Consider the following 17739-nt stretch of genomic DNA (forward strand, 5'->3'; position numbering starts at 1 on the left):
TTCCTCTTTTGGGGTTTCTATAAAGTAAATATTTTTTTCTTTTAAATCTTAAAGTACAAAGAACATACAGGGAAATATATTTTCCAGGAAAAATTTTAGGAACAATACTATAGATCCTATAAGGGTCACATTCCTTAAAAGGTCTTTATTTTCATTGTCATCATATAAATTAACATTTTTTATGAAGAATATCATGCTAAACTTAGCTAGAGAAGAATCTGACCAAAACCAAATTAACCATTTTTTAATATACTTGAAATACAAAGGGATGGTTATGTACCTTTAAGAAAAATATTCAGATGTTTTTAAATAATCATCTCTACATGATATTTTAGATTTAATTTGTGAACTTAGCAACAAAAAAGGACCTGGTTTAGTACAAAATGAGAAGATAACTACTTTGGAAGTGAAGAAATTATCCAATATTATTAGATTTTTATTAAAGAGGAACAGAAAACTGTATGCTGAACTATTTTCAGCATATACATATCTTCTTTTTATACCATAAGAAGACACTACATTCCTCCATTTCAAATACTGAGGATACCAGCAAAGTGTACACATATCTGGATGTCTTCTTGCACTTAACTTAAATTGACCTTTCTGCATGTACTCTCCATCTCAGTACCCTGAGCTATGCACATTTGAAAACTACTGACTAGTTTATATTCTCCCTCACCATGTTACTTAAAACCATCTTGAGGACTTTCAAATTGCTAACAGACACTGGGCATAATACATAGGCACCTAGTTCTGTATCCTTGGTCAACACAAAAAAGGGAAAAACCTAGAATCAATTAGTAATAAAGGTCCTCTGACCCTGCTAAATATTAAAAAGTCAGTGTCATTCTGACACCAGTTAAATAAAATAAGTATGGTCTTAGTGTTAACTCATATGTTATTATATAAAAATAACTATAGTTATATATAATAGACTTCACATATAAATATATATAAACTTGAATATAGCATGTGTATGCAGGACAGCTACTTGTTATATTTGAATGTATATATTTTATATTTATATTACTGTTTTTACATGTCAACATTTTTCCCAGAAAGTTAAAAGGAAAATACTTAAATTGTTTTCATAACACAAATTCTAACTGAAATAAAATGTTCTTTAAAAACTGTAATTAATGGCTGCTGTGTCAAATAGTGAACCAAAGGGTCAAACCTTATAATTCGCATTTTGAGAGGTCATAGCTTAAATTATAACTTTAAAAAACTGATTATCTGTGAGTAATCTGACAAATCCAACTAATATACTCTGAATGCATATAAAGTCTTTTTGAGAGTAAAAAGAATGTATGTCCAAGTGGACAGTTGATGGAGGAAATGGCCTTTTTACTAGACAAGGCTGAAGTCCAGGATAATGACTTGGAATGCCTTTGAATGAGCATGCAAGGCTGGAAGGCCAAGCTGTATACACAACCAAAGGGAGAAAAATGAACAATCTGATCTGGAGACAAAAATATTCCACACAAATGTCCAAAGAAAGGAAGGAAAAAATATACACTTCTATCACTTAGTCTTTCATCACCACTGCTACTACTCAATTTACAGATAAACTCAAACTATGGAGCATTAATAAATAATCTTTAAAGAAATAATTTTTATAATTTAAAAAATACTAGAAATTTCCATTGTTTTTCAATCTGAGATTGAAAATACTTATGAAGGTAACATATATTATATATAGTAAGCCAGATTTAGAAAATTGTTTTCTTTATGACTCACCTTGAAAGTAAGTATCATTGCACCTATCTTCATCCCAAGGCCACCCACCCTTCAAGACATAATCTGAAATAATTTTGCCTGCCTATATTTTTTAAATCTAGAAGAATTCCTCTATTAAGAAGGCAGGCCATTGAAGACCAAATTTCTTAACCCAAGTCAGAATTCAGAAGTCCATAAAAATAAGTCATTTTTATATCTTTTTATATATATAATAAGTCAGTTATATATCTATGTTATAATGTTTACTTATGTGTGTATTTTATTTTCTTATTAGTCCTTCTTCTTTCTTATAAGGGCTTCTCCTGTGGCTCAGCTGGTAAAGAATTTGCCTGCAATGCAGGAGACCTGGGTTTAATCCCTGGGTTGGGAAGATCCCCCAGAGAAGAGAAAGGCTACCCACTCCAGTGTTCTGGCCTGGAGAATTCCATGGACCATATAGTCCATGGGGTTGCAAAGAGTCAGACATAAATTTCTGACTCAATTTCTGAGCAAATTTCACTCATCCACTCTTTCTTATGAGTCCCCCAAAGGGGAAAAACTATGTCTCATTTTTTTTCTACAGCTATATCTAACCCCTAGGAAGTTCTTGGCACAGAGTACACATTCAATAAATATTTGCTGGAGGGTGGAAAGAAGGAAGAGGAGGAAGGCAGGAGGCTTATAGTTAGCTAATCTCTTCTAGAATTATGTATGTTACCGTGGGAAGAAAAATCCAAAAAATAATGTATACTCTATTTACTCAGTTTACCTACCCAGCAATTTGCTGACCCATGTATCTATTCTAGAAACCAAAAAATTTAAAACAGCTTCCAAAAGTACATATTAAAGATAAAATAAATGAAAAGGATCGAAAGTAGAGTGGGAAATAAGATGTTTATGGATGCATGTAAAGACAATTACAGGAAAAGAAAGGAATTTGCTGTTTTAATTTCTTCAGTTTAAATTAAATCTTATTATAACCACTTATTATAATGCTTTTATTACAATAAAACATTAAGGGATATTTACTAATTCCTCATCTGGCCTTGTACTATAGCAAACATTATATAACCAGATTTTTTCATATCATGAATCATAGAGTCTATGAAAGAGACAGATATTCAATTATAATAAAGTGTAATAAGTAAGTTTTAATAGCAAAAACATAACTTTGAGAACAAAGAACTCTTCTCTGAACCAGAAAAAAATGTTTGCTGCATGGTAACTGCTTTACTTCAATGCTACTACTATGTCCTATTACACATCTCAGAAGAGAGACTCTCATAAACATTATTAGCTCTTGATGCACAAGGAAATACATGCACTCAAATGTTACTGGTACAAAGGAGATTCAAACATGTAAATCATTATATCATAGAAGACACATTTGAAAAAATATTCTTTTTTCTTGTAAGTGAAAGCCAAACTCTGATTCCACTTAGCCTTTTAATGTTTCTCATTCTGTTGGACCAGCCCGCACATACTGGGCTCTGGATAGGTCCTGGGCTCAACCATCTGGCCCTTTATTTACTTAATTCTTTTTTAACACTGACAAGTATATTAGTAACACTTCCTTGATCACTGGTAAATATAGAGCCACTATACAACTAAGATTTTCCCTAATTCTGAAAGTCACTAATTAGTTGTGGGTAGGGGTCGGGGAGTATTACAAAGATATGTTGAACAGTACTACAAAAAGTAATCTAATCCCCAAGAAGAAAGTATGTTAATCTGCTTCCCACTTCATTAGAGGAATAAAAAACATCTTGTCATCACTAAAAGATACAAAAGAGACCTGGATATTTAGAGAAATGGTAGGTAGGGAGGAAAAATGAATGCAGCATTTCAACAAGAAAATCCCCTACACTTTGTGGACAACAGTCATGGTTTTTCTTGGCATCCTCTGATTACTCTATTTATCAGTGTGTTCCATGAGCATAGTTTACCCAATTAATATAAAAACAATCTTCCAAAAGAAACACATATGGTAAATGAATCCTATTTAATAGAACTGATCATTCTACTGGCACTTAACTTATGCATTAAGCAACTTTGGAAAATACCTTAATAGTTTCAAACCAGTGAGGTCTCATTTACCTGAACTTGCAGTATAAAATACTATAGGTTTAGAGGAGAGAATGCAATTTCTAAAAAGTCATTTACAGAGAATACATGGTCTAATTTGTTTGTTTGTTTTTCCACTGAATAAGAGATAGTCTAACGCTGTTTATTTTCCTGTAAGGTTTAGATTTGTCAAAGAACATCAGCATCAGACTTAAAATATCATAATTCAACTCCCTAAATCTAAAGATTCTAACTGTGTAAGGTTGAATTGGTTGTCCTCATTTCTAGGATCAAACAACTTAACACCAAGCAAAAGTCTTTAAGAGGCTATTTCAGGTTTCAGTCTATCTCCTTTGTTCATCTGGGAAAAGGATGATGTTCTCTTATAGTACTTACACCAAATAACTATAATCTCAATTAAAAACTTAATAAAACTGTGGATTGTGAGGCAGGTGTAAATATTTCCAAATCTTATAACTAATGAATAAAATTTAATTGGCTTACATGCAGAAGTAAATTTATGAGAGGCTGAAGAATAGAATAAACAAGGGGAAAAAAGTACATTGTTTACTATGTAATTTAAGAACTGTCAAAGAAGTGGGGCATGTCTTATTTACTGGTGTATGAAAAGAGAAGAATGAATGCTTTTGCATACAAATAAATGCAGGTATAGAAACATAATAGAAGCTTCATGTTACAATGGAACCTAAACTTCTCTGGGCAGTGATCAGCTAAGGAGAAACAGAGACAGTTACAATGCAGTGATTAACTAGCTGACAGATCTATTATTCATGGCAGGTATGTAAGCAGTCAGTGCAGCGATGTTGGTAGCCTCTCCTCATCAAGCAGCTTTGCCAGTACAGACTGGATGTCTGGAACCAGGCAAGACACAACAACAATAAAACCTAGAGCCAGCTAAGGAAAGATTCAGCACAATTCATCTCCAATTTTAAATAGTACTAGAAATCTCCATTGAAGAAGGTTTTTCCTTGGGATTGGCAATATATTGTATTTACAGGATGTAGACCAACACTCCCCTCTGATTTATCTTATTGCACTTAGCAACATGCCCAAAACACCTACCCAGAAATTTCCAGTATATTACAGAAAAAAAGGAATTTTTAGCATTAGTTGGCAAAAATTTCTGTTGATAGGTATGACCATAATGTCCTTACAGGAACAGATGGTCAAAGTGAGTCCATTTCATCGACAGTATATTGTGTGGGTCTTTTTATTTTTGAACAACCAAACCAAACAAAAGCATAGCACGGAAGAGGTCATTGTGCCTTCTCTCATTTGGTTGGTAGCTTTATCTTTGAAATATGAAAATAAAACCAACATGGACTATAATTCTCCACAGTGCCAGTCCTGCATAATATTTAATGGTCGATTTAAGTATTCACATTCAAAAATCATCCAGATATGTGTGAAGATGGAAAAACGAATCAGATATTTTTAACTTTCAATACCATGATCTCCAGCAAAAGGAGAAAATATAAAGTAGCCATATTTCTTATTCTTCAGTTTTATCTAACCAACTGTTTACCAACTGTTTATTGGCAAATTACAACTCTTTTTTGGTATTCAGGTATTTTAATGAAAGACAAGAGAAAATGTATTTTAAAAAAGCAAATGTCCATAAAATCTCTATTTTCATTTGAAAGGCTGTGCTCTATGTATAGATTATTTTTACTTAATAATGTTAAAGTATAAAAAATGAATATTCATAACCAAATAAATTAATAGTCTAGCAGATAACCAATCCCTAGTTACTACATTTTGCTCCATGAGATATCCTGAAATACACACACACACACATACACACACTATTATCTGGATGTTTATTATGATAGCTTCATCAATATAACCAACTCAAAATATAATTTACTTTGATTTTTTTGAAGTAAAAATAAATAATACTATGAGGCAAAAGAAAGAGAAAAATAAGAATATATGTATATCTATAACAGCTAGTAGTCAAAACAACAGCTTAAAATTATGCTAAAATGCATCTACACATGTGGCTGTGAAAACTTAAGTGCAAGGAAAATTCTGGTTACCCACCTTCAGAAGGAACTGATGAAGTATGAAGTTTAAGAGTACATCTTTAGTACTTCTGTACCTTAAAATATTGCTGAGTATTAATTTTTCATCAAGTTGTCATTTTCTCTGACATTTGCTTTTATTAATCAAGGCATTTATCATTAATTTGTAGAAAATATCATAATTAAGCCAAATAAAATAAAATCCTTAAAAGGTTAAAATTAGAAAGCAGGTGAATGAGAACTTTGACATTACCCTGTTGACATACAGGAGCTTTTTGAAAGTATGAGAATCAAGTTTATGAAGTTAGTTTGGTGCCTCAATCTTGGGGCTGGCTGTTTTTTTTTTTTTTTTAATGTTATAAAGATTTGATTTAAAGCTCCCTGACAGTTTTGACATTCAGGTGAAAGTACTGCTGCTGCATTTGGAACAATTTGCATATCCCACTGCTAAATGGAATGTTTGAGGTGTGCACCGATGTAAAGAAATTAAAAACAAGCTATCACACATGCTTAAGTGTATGTGTTCACAAAACTGATGGTTGGATCACACCACCCCTTCCCCCTCCAATGTAATCTGTGATTTACTCCTCTGTAATAAATTACCCTACCATGCTATTCTTGCTGGAAGATCTAACCATGCATGTAGGAAGCAAAGTAATCACAGGCCCCTCTTGTATCAGAACCTTTCTTCAAACCCTATGAGCTCTTTACACACAATGCAGCCACACATCTATTGTAAACTTCTTGCCTGAAATTCTGGATTTCTGACTATGAGTAGCCATTATATCTTGTCTACATGGTTTTGTTGTCTCCTCAAAAATGTATTTTTATTTCTTATAGTTAGTTGTAAAGCTCTTCCTAAAGAGGGATAGCTACTGACTTTTTTACTTTGAGCCAAGGTGTCTATTTAGGAAAAGGACAGGGCATAAGATGAGAAGAGTTCCAAACTGCTTCAAAAATCAGGGGAGGGACCATAGTATATTCCCAAATAGAAGGCTGAAGGGGTACTGCAACACCAAATTAGGCTGACATATTCTGAAACAACAAAAGCCTTTTTCTTTTTTGACTCCTAATGTTAGATTATTTTTAGGTATACATAGAAATGTTTGTTTAATGTGTTAAAGGAAAATAAAGAAAAGATCTGAGGGAGTAAGCTGAAGGTCTTTAATATTACAAAGCTTTTCAGGAAGTTGAAAACCTATTGAACAAAATACTGGACATTACCTTTAGCCTTCAGAGCCTCAAAGGGAAATTCTTAACACTTCTTTTTGTGTGACTGTAAAAGAGAAACACTTAAAATTAGGAATTACATTTCCATAATATCTTTATGATTAGTCATGAGACATAGGTAGTTGAATTTGTGTATGTCAACTAATATCTATAGTTTTAAAAAGATAAATAAAGGCTAACGTTAATTTGTCTATGTGCAGAACAAGTACTTGGTAAAATATAGCATGAGTTTACAATGGAAACCACTGTACAGGGTTTAGATGGAGAACAGAATATTTATGATAGCATTATTAGAAGCTTTATTAATTTATACAGATGTTTTTACATTTATATTTTAAAATTAAAACACTAATATCAAACAGTCTGTATCCCATTTATTTGTTTATTGTTAGTTACCAGACACCTTGCAAAAATCTACTACATATAATACACTGGTAAGCACTGGTAAGTTAGGAAGTATACAAGATAAGATACAGGCCCTATCCAAAAATATGATTGCAGTTAGAAAGATTTTCATAAAATGCATAATCTAAAGAGAATAAAAAGTAAATGGGTGGAAAGAAATAGGGAGTAGAAGGTAATACATTCAGTAGAGCTTGAACTGGTCTTCAGTACTGGTCTTCACTGATATTAGAACATGGCTTTATGTTCCCAGTCTCAGCAAGCAAGGTTCTAGGAGGGTCCCACACAGATATGAGCTTTGCAAGTGGCACGTTGGTAAAGAATCCATCCACCTGCCAATGCAGGAGACACAAGAGACGCAGGTTCGATCCCTGAGTCGGAAAGATCCCCTGGAATAGGAAATGGCAACCCGCTCCAGTATTCTTGCCTAGGAAATTCCATGGATAGAGGAGCCTGGTTGGCTATAGTCCATGGGGTTACAAAGAACTGGGCACAACTGAGTGTGCGTGCACACACACAGAGGCAGGGAGGTTAGCAAATAGACCAGTTATTTCCCAACCAAATGCATTTGATAGTGTAGAATCCAAACTAGGACTGGGAGCAGTAAAGCAGCAGGATGCTGAGGTGATTTTAACACCAATTTGGTGAGTTAAAATAGAAAAAGATTTAATTAGAAACAACTCCCCTATTAACTACTGAGTTTGATATTGTATGTCCTTGAAAAGTGATCTCTAAATTTGTTATGAAATCACACTCAGAACCTTGATGTCATATTTGCTAATAATCTTCACAGACATTCAGCCATTCAAAGTCTCAAAAGCAGTCTTACTAATGGAAAAACATACATAAACATAAGCAAATCCTGTAAACCAGTAAATCTACAGTAATATTTTTATTAAAACGAAGACGGTCTAAAGTTTTCAACTGACTAGATCTTTAAGATGCAGAAACAAAAGGGAAACAAAGAGCCAAACAGCAATCCACAACAGCAATCTTGATGTACTAATACATAAAAAAGGATCCAGAAAAGTAAGGGTATATAGTTCTGCTATAGTAGGGTACCTGAGTAATACCACATTTATTCTATAACATTGATCTTTAGAAAAGGCCTAAGAATTTGAATCTGCTTGAAGGAGTGAGATAATACCCATTAAGCATGGATAAGCAGAGAATAACTTGGAATGGAAAAGAAAAAATACTGAGGTTATGGGGATGAAGTAGGGAAGGAGAAAATTAATTTGGCCATTACATATTATGTTATAAAAGTGATTTTTATTTATTTTTTGTCTGTCTTCCCTACTGGAATGGAAGTTCCACGAGGTCAGGCCTTGTCTCTTTTACTGTATCCCCATGTACATGAATAGTGTCTGCCACATAGTATGAGATCAATGAATATTTACTGAAGGAAAGAATCAACAGCCTGACCAACCTATGAATGAGGCACTAAGTCTACATCTGTTTACAGATGAAACAATTTAAGCTTAAAGGAAGTTAAATGTTATATATTAAATTAAACTTTAACCTCTTACAACTATCAACTACTGCAACTCATTTTTCATAGTCTTCTACTCAATATTCATCCTAGCAGGGGACTCAAATGATTAGCAAATAAACTGCTAAACTAATAATGTCCTATAATTCATACTATAAAGACAAACAAAGCAAGGTAATAGCATTGACAGTTACATGGACTGATATTTTATTTATTTATTTTTTCCATTTATTTTTATTAGTTGGAGGCTAATTACTTTACATCATTGCAGTGGTTTTTGTCATACATTGAAATGAATTAGCCATGGATTTACATGTAAATCCATGGACTGATATTTTAGATAGTTCTGGACAGAAAAGCTGCTCAGAGAAGGCAACAATAATAAAATTGCTGAGTGAAGTAAGCGAAAATGTCTAAAAATATCTGGAGGTTATGTGGGCTATTACAAGGATTAAAGGAGATACACATTACCTTTATAATGGCTTGCAAACAGTACTCTCAATAACTATTATTTTATTATGTTGCTATTATTTTTATAAATGGTGAATCGCCCCATAAGATTCTAAGTTTGTCAAAGACATCCATTTTTCTTTCCCTATAGCTCCTTAAATAGTGCCCAGCAAGAATTCTCAATAAACATTTATAGAAATGAAAATTGGAAGACACAAGTATCAGTTCACTAATGAGAAAAACAGACCATATGAATACAAGAAAGTTACCATATTTCATAGGCATAAATCAATATAATTCTTTTAAATTAATGTCACTTAATCATTTATGGATTAAAAACTAAGAAAACAGGGAAATATATAAAATGGATAGAGCCAATAAGTCATAGATTAAAAACAATGTAAGAAATAATCAGAAAAAAATGAAGGCATTGATACAAGGTCACTATCTTGACCATTCACAAGCTCTGTCTGCATCCATCAGATTAATACACATTTCTAGTGTAAGAACCCTTCTGCAGCAAAGCAGTTGACAACAAGGTTAACTTTTACCAAAGATTGAAATGTAAGTGACAGTGTGATAACTGTCATTGGTAGAGACAGATGTGTAGAACAGATCATAGGGACTTAGTACAGGGTAAATGTTACAAGTTGCATTTCCACAGTGCTGAGACGGTTGAGTAATTAAAATACAAAAATATTTTGTTCTCTACCTTTTGCCATTACCAAAATAAAAATCAGAAATATGTATTAATATAATAAGTAAAATAATCGAAGAGCTTTAATAAAATGTATGTATATAATTTTCTAAACTCCAAAGTTATAAGGCCTTTTGTAAAGTAATTAGCCTCCAACTAATAAAAATAAATGGAAAAAAAAAATTAAAAAAAAAAGAAAAGAAACACATAGATAATAATATATAACATAAGTACAAAGATTTCTTAATTTGATTAATTGAAACAAAATTTTTTTATAAATCCAAAAATATCTTGAACATAATTAAGATGCCCACAACAAATAAAGATAAATAGTTTTAATGTATATGATATTCATAGGGTAAATAGTCTTTAGGAGGAAGGAACACAAATATCTCATTTTTTAAAATAAATAGGCAATTAACAACAGAAGAGCATAAGGTATATATGAAACAATATTGATCTGTAATTGCAATGAAAGAAATTCAAATTCAAATAACCTAAATTGTCAGGGGACGTTCAACTTTAAGGAATTCAATATGTTTCATTTTCTTCCTTTGCATGCCATTTCTCAAGGACTTTCTGTTCCTTATCAGTCCCTATTCCAGGAATGAGTAGAGCTGCACACAGTTCTCAGGACTGAGATCATGGGAAAGGGCACCTGCTTGGATTCATTTCAGTAACTCCCTTCAGTGACTCTCTTCAGCAACCTTGTATGTGTTAGACTATCCATTTTGTTGCAACTGGTGGAATTTCATTCTTTGAAATGGTTGAGTAATCATTTTACTGAAGATACATAAGCATGCATTTCTGCTAATAAAATACCCTTGTTCCACTAGAGCCTTGGGTCCCCCACATCCTTCTTTCTGTCTTCATTCTCTTCGGAGAGTGAAAACCTACCGAGCTCACTTTTTCGCCCGGGCTTTCAAGACCTCCTTGAGAGGATGCCCTGTGCCTTTGTGAGCAGTACAAGTCCTGTATATGGGCTTTATTGGTTTTCCACATAGCCCAAGAGATACTGCTCTCTCTCTCTTTCTTTCTTTTGTCAACTTCGGTCCCCAGGTCCTGGTCTGTAAAAGACTGCAACACTAAATATTCCATAATAGTGAACTGGTTAAATAAATTATATGTGATATAATGATAACCTTCATTAAATATGTAAAAATTTACAGTACACCATTAAGCTTAAAATGCAGATTGTAAAATGGTTATGATATTAAAATAGCAATTTTTAACAATTTGTGTATATAATATACATAGGCTATGCAAATTTTTGGTTATATGCATATATAAATGTTGATCTGTATGTATGTGTGAGTGCATATATATTAGAAAAAGCATATGTGTTATAAAAAACATATAAACACTTTTACGTGGGCTTCCCAGCAGGAGATGTGGGTTCATCCCTGGGTCGAGAAGACCACTTGAAGAAGGAAATGGCAAACCATTCTATTATTTTTGCCTGGAAATCCTGTGGACAGAGAGGCCTAGTGGGCTACACTCCATGCGGTAAATGGCAAAAGAGTTGGACTTGATTTAGCAACTAAACAAAAACACCAAAGCACCTATATCCTAAATTATTCCTAGGACTTTTCTCAGATATTAAGATGTAATGAATGCTTATCTCAGATATTAAGATATAATAGTTATTTTTCATTTTACAATTTCCTACCAAATATTGTTGTTGTTGCTGTTTAGTCACTAAGTCGTGTCTGAGTCTTTTGCAACCCCACAGATTGTAGCCTGCAAGGCTCCTCAGTCCATGGGATTTCCCAGGCAGGAATACTGGAGTGGGTTGCCATTTCCTTCTTCTAGGGATCTTTCCCACCCAGAGATCAAGCCCATGTCTCTTGCATTGTAAGCAGATTCCTTACTGCTGGGTCACCAGGGAAAACTGTACCAAATAGTCTACAATACATAAAAATTACTTTTCAGAAAAACAAAAGCAGTAAAAAACAAAAAACAAAAAAAACAACACAGTCTACAGTGCAAGAAAACAATTAGGTAATATATCATTACATATGCTCAATGTTAAGAAAGCCACATGGAAATGTCTATCTGTCCTATTTTTGGTGAAGGCCACCTCCATTAACTGTATACATTTTTTAAAAAGAAGTAAATAAAGTAGATGGAGTGACGGAGGGGAAAAAAGAGAACAACAAAGCAAGAAAGGAAAGTAAAAGGTAATAAAAATAATATTTCTTTAAAAAAATCACTCATAATGGTAACTATTAGGTTCCTAGAAGACACATTTTAAATGTTCACATCTTTGATCAAATTTTCAAAGAAAGGCACAGCCTGGAATGTAGAAAATGTAAGAATTTTGACATTATATTTATACAGTAAGCATATTATTATAAAAGAAAACAGATAAAACACATATCAATTTTAGCAATAGGAATGCTACAAAGAGACAAACAAAATTTGCCATGAGAACAAATGAAGCAGTTTTGGAGGTAGGAGTAGTATAAGTTCAAATAAGTAAAAATTCAAACTAAGCAAATGACATGTTGGGACAAAATGAATAGAAACTGTTAAAGACTATTCACTATCAGTAATTACAGAAAAAAAAGCATTCATCATTAAATAAAAAATGAAATACAAATTTTGGTTGTATCTGATCAAAGACCCCAAATGAAAACCAATTTGCAAAACTTAAATAACATCAGAAAGAACAAACCTATACATACATGGTCAAGAAGATAAGATATATTCTAAGACTAGAAAACGCTAATTTAGTTCTAATAAATCCATAATGGTGCTTCTGAAGGTAGAGGTATTCAATCTGGCTTTGGGTATTATCAGAGGTTTTAAAACACCAGAAAAATATGGTAAGTCCTACGGTAGACTTCTCCAAGAATCCATAAAAATGACCTGGCTAAATCCTACACTAAAGCCATCTAAAATCAAATTCCAATGAGCCAGAGGTCTAGGGCAACAACAAAAGGCCATTCACTTAACCCAATTATACTTTCTGTTAGGTATTTCAGTTTCCCTTCCAAATAGAGGGAGAAGTTCAGAAAGATTATGTACTAAATACTGCTTTTAACCCTAAAATCCAGTCAATTCCTTTTTCCCCTCACTCATCTCTTTAAAAGTAACCCAGGCCATTTCCTTTATTATGGATAGTGTCATTCTGTTTATTTTTATTTCCCAATAACAGAATGCCTTAAATAAATTCTTAAAAACCAACACACCAACAAATAAATAAATTAAAACTCCATGACTATAAAAAGTACACAGACTAACCTGCTTAATTATTAACAGGTAAACAGAATGGATTTCTGAATTATTTACTTAATCTCCTTCAATTAAAAACTTTAAAGTTTTTGAGCTTGGAATGTGTACCTTTTCCAAGGATTCATAAAACAATTATTTAAAAATATTCTATCAAGCCATTTCAATAAAAGCAATTAAAAGCACCAAGGTAAATGTGAATTTAAATATCTGCATAAGTATATAAGAAATACAACACATTTTGAACATTTCAGGGTCTAGTAAAATCCCCTTTCTTCCAACATTGTCCTGTTTCAGATACTTTATTCCACAGTACATTTGGACAGAATGAGTAGAAATATTCTGTACTAAATTATATTAATGAGATTGATATAATGGTTAGAAGCAAGCATTCATATAATGCTTTACTCCTAAGTATAAGAAATATATAATTATGAAACTACTGCAAGTGTTAATAATTCTGAAACTAGGATAAGAAAAAAGGATGAACAATAGACAAAAATCACCAATTTCTCAGGACAAAATACATACTCAGCAGATATACTGAAGAATGATTGCTGCCTGACACAAGTAAACATTGATTACCTGGAATTCTGGTTAATTAAATTTTCTGACTAGCAAAAAGTTCACCAGAGAGAATAAAATGTTCATTTTGATCCTTTTAAACTAAAAGTCTAAAATAAACTATAAAGTTTTGCTGCCTCCATAAATAGGGTATCACACTTTTATCTTCACTGAAGACAAAAAATTTATATTACTTCAGAGGATGGTTGTTACTCTTTGGGGGATCATGAGTCCCCCTGAGATGATGATAAAAACCAAGACTCTTTCTCTTGAAAAGTGTATATGTTCATAGAATTTTGAATAAAATTTCTAGGAGTCCACAAACCCACATAAAGACCACTTGTCTTCTAATTTTACAGAATTTTAAATAGTTAGACATAGGAGATTGTACCGACCATAAAGTGACATCAAGACACAAAAAGGATCTTTAAAGTTGCTTTTTGAAAACACCCCTAATAGTGAACTATTAACTTATGAGCTGTCTCCTTTTTTTTAAAAAGAGAGGAGTATAAAAAGAATTCTGCTTAATTTAATCTTAATCTAAGGTTAAATAATGTCTCGGTTTAGGGCAATTGCTTTGAGCTTTAAAACAAAATAGTGCTGTTTTTAACTCATTCCATGTTCTACAAGTGGCAACAAGTTTCTTATACTTTAGTAATTCTTAGAGAAGGCAGGGTCAAAGAGAAACTTACTTAATTTTTACTCTTCTAAAGATTATCATATAATAGCAAACACGCAGTTCAGTTGCTCAGTCATGTCCGACTCTTTGTGACCCCATGGACTGCAGCACGCCAGGTTTCCGTGTCCATCACCAACTCCTGGAGCTTACTCAAACTCATGTCCATCCAGTCAGTGATGCCATCCAACCATCTCATCCTCTGTCGTCCCCTTCCCCTCCTGCCTTCAATCTTTCCCAGCATCAGGGTCTTTTCAAATGAGTCAGTTCATCATGTCAGGTGGCCAAAGTACTGGAGTTTCAGCTTCAGCATCAGTCCTTCCAATGAACACCCAGGACTGATTTCCTTTAGGATTGACTGGTTGGATCTCCTTGCAATCCAAGGGACTCTCAACAGTCTTCTGCAACACCACCATTTAAAAGCATCACTTCTTTGGCACTCAGCTTTCTTTATAGTCCAACTGTCATATCCATATATGACTACTGGAAAAAAAATAGCTTTGGCTAGATGTACCTTTGTAGCAAAGTAATGTCTCTGCTTTTTAATATGCTGTCTAGGTTGGTCATAGCTTTTTTTTTTAAGGAGCAAGCATCTTTTAATTTCATGACTGTAGTCACCATCTGCAGTGATTTTAGAGCCCAAGAAAATAAAGTCTGTCACTGTTTCCATTGTATCCACATCTATTTGCCATGAAGTGATGGGACCAGATGCCGTGATCTAAGTTTTCTGAATATTGAGCTTTAAGCCAACTTTTTCACTCTCCTCTTTCACTTTCATCAAGAGGCTCTTTAGTTCTTCTTCACTTTCTGCCATAGGGTGGTGTCATCTGCATATCTGAGGTTACTCATATTTCTCCCAGTAATCCTGATTTCAACTTGTGCTTCATCCAGCCCAGCATTTTGCATGATGTACTCTGCATATAAGTTAAATAAGCAGGGTAACAATATACAACCCTGACGTACTGCTTTCCCGATTCGGAACCAATCTGTTGTTCCAAGTCCATTTCTAACTGTTGCTTTCTGACTTGCATACAGATTTCTCAGGAGGCAGGTCAGGTGGTCTGGTATTACCATCTCTTTCAGAATTTTCCATAGTTTGTTGTGATCTACACAGTCAAAGGCTTTGGTGTAGTCAATAAAGCAGAAGTATATGTTTTTCTGGAATTCTCTTGCTTTTTCGATAATCCAGCAGATGTTGGCAATTTGATTTCTGGTTTCTCTACCTTTTCTAAATCCAGCTTGAACATCTGGAAGTTCACAGTTCACGTACTGTTGAAGCCTGGCTTGGAGAATTTTGAGCATTACTTTACCAGTGTGTGAGATGAGTGCAATTGTGTGGTAATTAAAGCATTCTTTGGCATTGCCTTTCTTTGGGATTGGAATGAAAACTGACCTTTTCCAGTCCACTGACCTTTTCCAGTGGCCACTGCTGAGTTTTCTAAATTTGCTGGCATATTGAGTATAGCATTTTCACAGCATCATCCTTTAGGATTTGAAACGGCTCAACTGAAATTCCATCACCTCCACTAGCTTTGTTCCTAGTGAGCTTCCTAAGGCCCACTTGACTATGTATTACAAGATGTCTGGCTCTAGGTGTGATCATACCATCATGGTTATCTGGGTCATGAAGATCTTCTGTGTATTCTTGCCACCTCTTCTTAACAGTGTCTGCTTCTGTTAGGTCCATACCATTTCTGTCCTTTATTGTGCCCAAGTTTGCATGAAATGTTCCCATGGTATCTCTAATTTAGTATTAGTGCAAACACATAAGCATTTCCTATATTCAGGTTTTGTTGTAAGTACTTCTATGCATATTTACTTAATGCAAAAAAAAAAAAAAAAAAAAAAACACACCTCTAGGATGTAGCTACCTCAATATCAGATATATCCCTATTTTATTGATGTGTAAAGTGAAACACAAAAAGATTAAGACATTTAACAAAGATCATCTCTACTGAGTGGCCAAACTAAGATTCTCACCCATTCAATCCTTCTGCAGAGTCTGTTCTCCTACAAACCATACTACATTTCCAGGTTTCAATTCTTCATGAGCTTAAAGGTTATCTTGTGTGGTTTTATATTTAGCACAAGTCCATCTTTTCACTACCATACAAGAAACATTCACCATGTTGTGCCCAGGAATAGTCATTCTGGAAATTGTTCATAAGTTGCTGACAAAACAGATACCGCTTTTGTGACAGTTATACACCCTTATAAATTTCCCAGAGTCAACTACCCAGAGGAAAAATAAGACACCATTACCTCAGTAAATGCAGAACCCTACAGCAAAAGCTGACCCCTCATTTCCTTTTTGGAAATAGCTCTGATGAGATACAAAACTGAATGATTATAGATAGTGAGGGCCAACCAAGGCAATAAGAGAACTGGACTATATTATCATAATAACAGTTCCCAAAGGGAAGACTGTCTGTTGTTCCTAAATTGTCTAAAGAGAGAAACAAACCAAATTATATGATTTTTACTTTCTAGTCTGAAAATAGTTCCTATGAAATAGGAATATTAAAGTAAAATGTATATTTAGTGAGGGCATTCAAGTTTCTGTCCATGTTCAAACCTGCCACAGCATAAAAATTGTTTTGGCATATGGTTCTCACTGACAGATTGAGTGTTCCCAGAGATAGCGGCCACTTTGTCTCTCAGGATTTGCTTTTGATGTACCAACCTTCACGTTTTCAGTAGTTCCATTAAAAGCTAAGGCTGATAACTAACGAAAGAAAGAGAGGAAGGAAGGAAAGAAGGAAGAAAAAGAAAAGAAAGAAAATCCCATCCTTACAGCTTGCACAGGAATGTTTTCCATTATATACTTGTTCCATTTAATTTTTATCAAACTACTCCCTACGTATAAATCCAATCAAGCAGGTACCAATAAGAGACAAATATAAAAGGATACAATAAGGCCTTTCAGACTCCTGAAAAATGGTTAAAGATCAGATAGCTAGGAAAGAAGGTACAGCATAAGGGAAATAAAAATACAGATGTAAGACTACATAACAAGAAAGAACCTTGGTAACTGAGACAGCTTTTCTTTATTGGACCCAGGGACTTTTGTGAAGTAATTGATTGCGAGAATCTGGTTAAAATAGAAAGTATTCCTGGAATAAAATATCATCCTTGGTTCCTTTCTCTTTAAAATATCCTACATATC

The 17739-nt window shown here is 33.7% G+C and overlaps 1 protein-coding gene across 15 annotated transcripts in view; it reads right to left on the bottom strand.

Annotated features, from left to right (window-relative positions):
* The window catches only part of ZBTB20 (zinc finger and BTB domain containing 20), a 1026540-nt gene that overhangs the window by 852394 nt on the left and 156407 nt on the right, over positions 1-17739 (bottom strand). For 14 of the 15 annotated variants that reach the window (XM_070465986.1, XM_070465969.1, XM_070465979.1 and 11 more), the window contains exon 2: positions 7053-7104. The exons of the other annotated variant lie outside the window; for it this stretch is intronic. The gene's annotated coding sequence lies outside the window, so the exon portion shown is untranslated. The remainder of the gene's footprint in view (positions 1-7052; positions 7105-17739) is intronic. 15 annotated transcript variants of the gene reach the window in all.

This window comes from Odocoileus virginianus, chromosome 4, assembly GCF_023699985.2.
Source record: "Odocoileus virginianus isolate 20LAN1187 ecotype Illinois chromosome 4, Ovbor_1.2, whole genome shotgun sequence".
In the NCBI taxonomy this organism is placed as follows: domain Eukaryota; kingdom Metazoa; phylum Chordata; class Mammalia; order Artiodactyla; family Cervidae; genus Odocoileus; species Odocoileus virginianus.